Below are 8,141 nucleotides of genomic sequence, written 5' to 3' on the forward strand. Positions count from 1 at the left end.
TAACCTACTAAACAGAAGTTTCAAGAAATTTTTTTACAAGTTCAAAAGAAGAAAAAAAAAATTCTTGATTAGTTTTTCGGTGATAGATGAAGTCAATGATAATTTGTGATCAATGCAGATTTGATACTGTAGTTGATCATCTAGTTGTTGTATCCTGAAAGATAGACGACCAAATATCACGAGCACCAAAGAGTGATCGAACATTTGTCTTAAGGAAATTGTGTAGTGACAAGCCTCAACTGTTTCCGATCGATAGATCAATAAAAAGAATATTTTTATTTTTATTTCTATTTATTTTTTATTTGACTTTTTAAGAAGTTCTAATTTCTTCTATTTTATTTTCTCAAGTTGGATTTTGTCTCGAATTGTTATTTTATCTAACATTCTTAAGAAATTATTTTATATTTTTAATCCAGACGAACAGATTCAATTACGTCTACCGTGTAGCTTCACTGCAAGCTTGTAATATAGTAACATGTTTAAATCTTGCTTTTGTAAATGTTCCTAATATATGTATGCCTGGCTTCAACAAATTGCTAGACTTGATGCATAAGTTGTGGCATTAAAAAGAATGCCACTACCATTCAACGGTTTTTCTACTTTGTTTGATATAGCAATAGTAATATAAGTCTAATATGGATTATTCTTTTGAGTTTAATTTGTGATCAAGGGAACCATGATGATGAACGAACGAAGTTTGTGATCAGCGGAAGCTGATTCAACGAAATTCTAAAAGAATTCATGTAAGGTTTTAAAATTTTCAATTGAGAATTCAAGTTGGGATTCGTCGCTTTGCCTTTTGAGGGGTGCACCTTGAATCATGGTGGTTCAAGTGTTTGATTGATAACGATGAAGTCAATCAAGTAGGTGGAATTTGAATATTTCTCTTTAATCCGAAACGATTCAGAAGAATTTCTTCTATCTTTCTTTAATATGAAACGGTTTAGATATTGTGAAAAAAACGAGATAGCAAATAACATTACATATTAGCTAACCAAAGCATTAAATCGAGATCAAGTTGAGAAAACATCTAAAGAAATGTGACTAAAACCCATGAAATTTAAAGGCTTTATGTGAAGGAAGACCCTACCTTGTTGACTGGAGATTCCAAGGTTTATAGAAACAATCAAATTGCATAAACTGTGTACGATCACTATGGGAGTCTATCATCCCAAATCCATTCATATGATGTAAATAGTGATCAAAGTGATATAGGTTAAACAAAACTTTTAATGACCATGTGCTTCGGTGATCCGAGCAATATAAGTCACCTACATGAGAGTGAAGTGGTGCCGCTTCAAGGAGACTATTGGTCATAGTTCTTTCAAACTCTTGCAGAACCAAGTGATGTTCATGGGTTTAAGGACACACCCATGAGAACTAAATTTTTTTTGGGGGCAATTGTGTTAAGTATATCATCATTTACACAAACGGTAGAATAATTCAAGGATTTCGCGTATGCTATTTAGCCAATAAAGTAAATATATTGTCACAAGGGAAGGTTCAAAGGAGGACACCTACCTATTGTATGCAGCTATCGATCCTAGATGCTATCACCACACCGTGTCGAAATGTTTTTGATAAAATCATCAATTTCATTCATGTGGGAGATTGTTGGAAAAAGAGTGAAATTCATTTACAAAATTAATATTTAAATTAAATTCATATTTCTTTTGACTATTACAAATTAAAAGATATTTCTACTCTGAATTTTAGTAGGGCAATTACTCTTTGAATATGTCAAATTAAAAGATATTTATTATCTATTTAACTTTGAATATTAAAGATAATTATTAAAAATAATATCTTTTTAAGTTTGAATAGTCAGATATCTATATCTTTTGAATATTTTAAATTAAAAAATATTATTATTTGTTTACATTTAAATATCAAAAGATATCTAATTGAAGTAAATCTCTATTGGAAATCCCCTATTAATATTGAGTTAACCTGCTAAGTTAAACACAAGTTTCAATAAGTTTTTTCTCACAAGTTCAAAAGAAGAAAAAAATTTATCCATTATTTTTCATATGATAAACGAAGACAATGATAGTTCGTGATCTCTGCAGTTGTGCTAATGTAGCTGATCATCTCGTTGTTGTATCCTATAAGACAAAAGACGAATTATCTCAAGCACCAAGGAGTGTTCGAAAATTTATCTTAAGAAAACTGTGTAGCGACATGCCTCAACTGTTTCTGATTGAAAGATCAATAAAAGACATTTATTTTTTATTTATCTTTTTAAGAAGTTTTAATTTCTTCTATTTTATCTACTCATATTCGATTTAGTCTCGAATTATTGTTTTGTGTAACAATCTCAAGATGAAATAATTTCATTCCTTATCTTTCTTTTTGTAATAATATGATTATTATTACTATCGTTATCATTTTCTATTTCATTCTCGAATTAATATTTTTTTTCTAAAATTTACTTTTTATGATAAATTCATGATATAGGGATCATATATGATGGATGTAAGTTGCATGAATGAAATGAAGCCGAGAAAATTGGGGATTTTTATATATATATTTTATTTCTATATGGGAGTAGCATCGATACAAATTGTGAAGTATTGATATTTATTAGGAAGTATCAATGCTACAAATAAAATTTTAAGGTGGACACCATTATTAAAATAAACAACTGACATAAAAAATTTCAATTTCAATTTCAAGATGGACAGGACCAACCAGACAACACTTACCTCCGCCATTAATTATAAAATAATGATAAATTAAGTATTAAAGTAGATAAAAAAAAATAAGTATCAAGCAAAAACATGTATTATTTAAAGTTACAACCGCAAATTAAACCTTTCAGTTGTCTAACGATCTCCATGCATATATTCTTCGTGCAGAATCATCAACTGTTCTGCTACCTGTTGAAATAATGAGTTCAAATTAGAAACTTAAATTAATTCACAAATAAAGAAGACAGTTAAATTTCGGTTAATTCAGCCAACTGAATCTAAAAACGATTGATTTCATTGTTTAAATCCTTGAGATATGTACCGCTTCAATGCTCCCATCCTCGATCTCTGTATTCAGAGATAGCAGCATTCTTTCGTGAAGCAAATTTTCTAAATCTTCTATTTGGTGTGCTGCAAAATCAATGTATTTAAGTCAATATTCTCATTCCAAGAATGCACCTTAACAAGGCATCAAAACAACAAAAGATTATATCCTTTTTTCAAACAGGGGCAGACTCGGAAATTTATGTTAGAAAGATGGAATTATAAAATCTTGGCATAATACCCGAAAAATACCACTGATGTTTGGCTAGATAGTCATTTTGGTCCGTATTCTTTGTTTGGAGCATTTTAACCCTACAACATTTAATTTTAGGACGAAAATGTTCTTATTTTGGAACGTTAACCATTTGCTGACCAGCGATTTTCATCCACGGAGGGACCTTTTTGCCCAAAATGAAACGTTGGGGGCCGAAATGTTAAAAAATAAAAGAATAAGGGCTAAAGTGACTATTTAGTCAAATATTAGAGTCATTTTTTTATTATTGTGCCTAACATTTTAGGGGACAAACTTATAATATTTTAAGAGACAATAACATATTATCAATAGAAAATACAAAGAAAATACTTAAACTATGTGAGAATTTAAATTTTCAAACTCCGTCGACCGCTCGATCAATCCCTACCTATTTCTATAAATTTATTGTTATAATCAATAAGAAAAGAAAGAAGGAACCTTTGGAATGAAGGAACAAGAGAAGACATCAGCAGCAAGCTGTTGGGATTTCTGAAAGGAATCATGGCCACCCCATTGGTTTTGGATAGCCATTTGAAGACCATGCCATCTGGATAGAAGCACTGTAATTCTTTCAAGCAAATAATCATGAGAAGCTGATGAGGATTGAAGAGTTGAGGGATAACTCGAATGGTTGTTTTGTCCATTCAAGGACCCCATCTTCTCTATTTCTTTCCAAAATATCACCATACAAGGAAATTGACACTTCTTAATGTCTACATATATTGTTGGTCTTTGTTTGTTGACAATATGAGAGTAAGATTGAAAGAGGCCCGAAAAGTTGGGATCCAATGAGCAATGATAGGTCGAGAATAGTCAACCAAATTGAGCAATATGATGAAATTTGACACAATTATCAACAATTATGCATACTCGATCGGACACCGAAACTTAAAAAGATAAAAATTTCGGAATATTTAAGTAAATGTGTTCATGATTTGGATTGTTGTTGATATATATATATATATATATATATATATATGGACAAAATCCTCTTGCATAGTGTAAGATTCTTTTAGTTTTACACAAATTTAGAACTGTTTGACGAGTGAAAACATATGGCTGAGATTAAAAGTAAAAAATGTGAAGATATTTATCGGGGAAAAAAACAAGAGTCAATCTCAATCATCTATTTTTACTCATCCAACGGTCCTAAATCTATGTAAAACTAAAGTGTTCTACATTGTGTAAGTAGATCCTAACACACACACATATATAATGATTAATTCAAATTAAGTATGATATAATGCAATTAAAATTAATTGGATTTCAGTAATTAAATAAATTGTCACACTTTAATTTTAGGGCTAAATTTTTATTTAGTATAATTGAAGATCAAATCACAACTTTTAGAAATTCAAAAATTATTTTTTAAATTTAGAAAAGAGTTAAGGGACAATATTGATTAGTATTAAAGTCTTAAATCTAAATTGAAATTAAATTATGAAAAATAAGGACTAAGTTGAATTCAACAAAAATATTAGTCTAAAAGGTGAACTCCAAAGAGATCAATGGCTTCAGGTGCAATTTACTCATTATTATTTGGAAGGCTAAAGAGAAGCAAAAAGATACTTTTAGGTAGGAGTGAGCAAAACTCGACTCGAAAAAGCGATTTTTTTTATTTTCAATTTATTTGAGTCTAGTTATTCTAGTTAATTGAATTAACTCGAATTATAAATTCGATTTTGAGTTTGAGCCGAGTTTAAATTTTGAATTTTCGAGTTACTCGAAAAATCAAAATTTGACTAAGTATTTTGATAGTTTTACGATTTAGTCATTGGTTTCATTATTTCTTCAATTCCTCCTTCATTTTAAGTTCATTTTCACTAAATTTGAACCACATGCAACTAAACCATAGAAGAATACATGTTTACTTTCAATTCCTCTTTTTGATAACAAATTTTGTATTTTTTTAATTTAGTCTTCATTTTTCATAATCTCATTTTTTCTTCAATTCGTCATTATTTTAAGTCCGTTTTTACCAAATTTGAGTCATATGCTCCTAAACCCTAGTAGAATACATGTGTAATTTCAATTCCTCTTTTGATAACAATTTTTTTATTTTTCAATTGAGTCCTTCAATTTTTCATAATCCTTATTCCTTCAATTTATGGTTTATTTTAAGTCCATTTTTTACCAAATTTGAACCACATGCTCATATACCATAATAGAATACCTATATAACTTCAATTGTTATTTTTAACTAAGATGTACTCGCTTTTTTATGTAGTCCCTTAACTTTGCATTTTACTCAATTTGGTCTTTTGACTACAATTGCTTGCAAATTCTTTCTTCTCATCATTCGTTGACTCGTTTATACTCTCATCATATTTTACCCTCAAAATATTTCTTTAAAATATAGTATTATGAATATAATTCATAATTTTAGATTGTATTTGATATATTAATAACATTATACTATGAAATAATATAACCATAATATATATATATATATATATATATATATATATATTATGGTTAGATAAAGATAAAAAATTGGAACAAATCATTGCCATAATACTAGAAATAATTATTATAAAATCAGTATAGAAACTCGAATAACTCGACTCAACTCGAAAAAATTTCAAGTTAAGTTCGAGTGGTAAAATACGACTCATCACTCGAACAACTCGAAATTTTTTTACTCGACTCAACTCGATCGAATGCTCACCCCTACTTTTAGGGGATTTAAGAATGATTCTCAAGTACCTAACCAATTGCACTATGATGCCATTAAAATATAGGGTAAACTATACCATTGATCAGTTAACTATTTAACCTTTTTACTTTTACCACCGATTTTTCAATTTGTCAATCATATCTCCAAAATATTCAAATGATGCCAATCAAGCCACTTGTCGAACCAAGCGAGTTCGGTGGTAAAGAAATTGTTGTTATTCCTTGAGGTACGAGTTCGAGCACCAGAAATACTAGGGATGTGAGCTTTCAATGTCAAATGATTGAAAGTTATCTTTAAACAAATATTGTCTTGTACTTACCTAATATTATTAAAAAAATAAAAATAAAAGTCTTGACGTGGTAGTTAACAAAATTGGTATAATTATATTCGAATGCTCACCCCTACTTTTAGGTGACATTTGGTTCGCATGAATCCATTGGAATTAGGGGGAATTGGAATCCAATTCCACCACTTTCCCATGTTTGGTTCATGTTTTCCAAGGGAATTGGAATCCCTCATGGCTTCAACTTTCCATCAAATGAGGGAAAGTGAATTCCATCCATTCTATGATGGAATTCAATTCCTTTGTTGGAGGGAATTGAAATTTGACCATACTACCCTCATCAATATTTTGGTAACTTATTCATATATTGAATAAAAATATTTTTTATTATTCGGGTCAGGTAGGGTCGGTCTTTTAAGTGTTATATTCGGGTCGGGTCGAGTTCGGGTTTAGGGTGAAAAATACCCGACCCGAAAATATATATAATTTTACCTTATATATTTAGGAATAATTACAATAATACCCTCTATATATAATTTTTTTTCAATTAAGTCACTGTTTTTATGAATAAAATAATTTTTTTTATTATTTCGGGTCGGGTCGGTCGGATTTCTAATTATATTCGGGTTAGGTCGAGTGAAACTTTATTTTGGTCGGGTCGGGTCGGTTTTTTTTAAGTGTGCTATTCGGGTCGAGTTCGGGTTTAGGGTGAAAAATACCTGACCCGACCCAACAAATATATAATTTTACCTTATATATTTAGAAATAATTACAATAATACCCCTATATATATATTTTCAATTAAGTCACTGTTTTTATTGAATAAAAATATTTTTTTATTATTTCGGGTCGGGTCGGGTTTCTAATTCATATATTCAGGTCGAGTCGGGTGAAACTTTATTTTGGTTGGGTCGGGTCTCGGATGGAGGTTCCCTTGTTCTCGGGTCGGGTCGGGTGGACCAAAAACCCGACCCATGACCATCCCTAATTGGGATAATTTTAACTTATGATGTTTATTAGCATGATTTTTATAATTTATTGAAATGAATAATCAATCAATAAAATTTAATTTTTTTAAAATTTTTACAATATATTGCTACATGTAATTTATAAAACAAACTAAAATTAAGCAAAAAAAAAACAAGAAGGGCAATCTTGTCATTTTACATTACTGAAATCAAATTCATCTAACATGTCTGCGAACCAAACATAATATGGAATTGGATTCCAATTCCTGACAGATTCCAATTCCTTCACAGATTCCAATTCCTGATAGATTCCAATTCCTGATAGATTCTAATTCTTTCACAGATTCAAATTCCCTCAGAAACATTACAGCGAACCAAACACCACCTTAGGGGATTTAAGAATGATTCTCAACTACCTAACCAATTGCACTATGATGCCATTAAATATAGGGTAAACTATACCATTGATCATTTAACTATTTAGCCTTTTTACTTTACCACCGATTTTTCAATTTTGTCAATCATATCTCCAAAATATTCAAATTATGTTATTCCTTGAGGTCCCAGGTTCGAGCACTAGAAATACTAGGGTGTGAGCGTTCAATGTCAAATGATTGAAAGTATCTTTAAACAAATAGTCTTGTACTTACCTCATATTATTAAAAAACAAAAAAGTCTTGACGTGTAGTTAACAAAATTGGTATAATTATATTCGAATGCTCACCCTTACTTTTAGGGGATTTAAGAATGATTCTCAACTACCTAACCAATTGCACTATGATGCCATTAAAATATAGGGTAAACTACCATTGATCATTAACTATTTAGCTTTTTTTACTTTTACCACCGATTTTCAATTTTGTCAATCATATCTCCAAAATATCAAATGATGCCAATCAAGCCACTTGTCGAACCAAGCGAGTTCAGTGGTAAAGAAATTGTTGTT

At 30.0% G+C, this 8,141-nt stretch overlaps 1 long non-coding RNA gene across 1 annotated transcript; it reads right to left on the reverse strand.

Annotated features, from left to right (window-relative positions):
* Nucleotides 1-2,802: 2,802 nt before the first annotated feature.
* On the reverse strand, nt 2,803-3,849 carry LOC120152839. The gene is made up of 3 exons (XR_005518730.1): nt 3,706-3,849; nt 3,013-3,101; nt 2,803-2,879 (listed from the first exon to the last, which is right to left on the reverse strand). It is a non-coding gene; the product is annotated as an uncharacterized LOC120152839 (long non-coding RNA).
* Between the last annotated feature and the right edge of the window lie 4,292 nt (nt 3,850-8,141).

This window comes from Hibiscus syriacus, unplaced genomic scaffold (genome assembly GCF_006381635.1).
Source record: "Hibiscus syriacus cultivar Baekdansim isolate YM2019G1 unplaced genomic scaffold, ASM638163v2 tig00111095_pilon, whole genome shotgun sequence".
Classification (NCBI taxonomy): Eukaryota; Viridiplantae; Streptophyta; class Magnoliopsida; order Malvales; family Malvaceae; genus Hibiscus; species Hibiscus syriacus.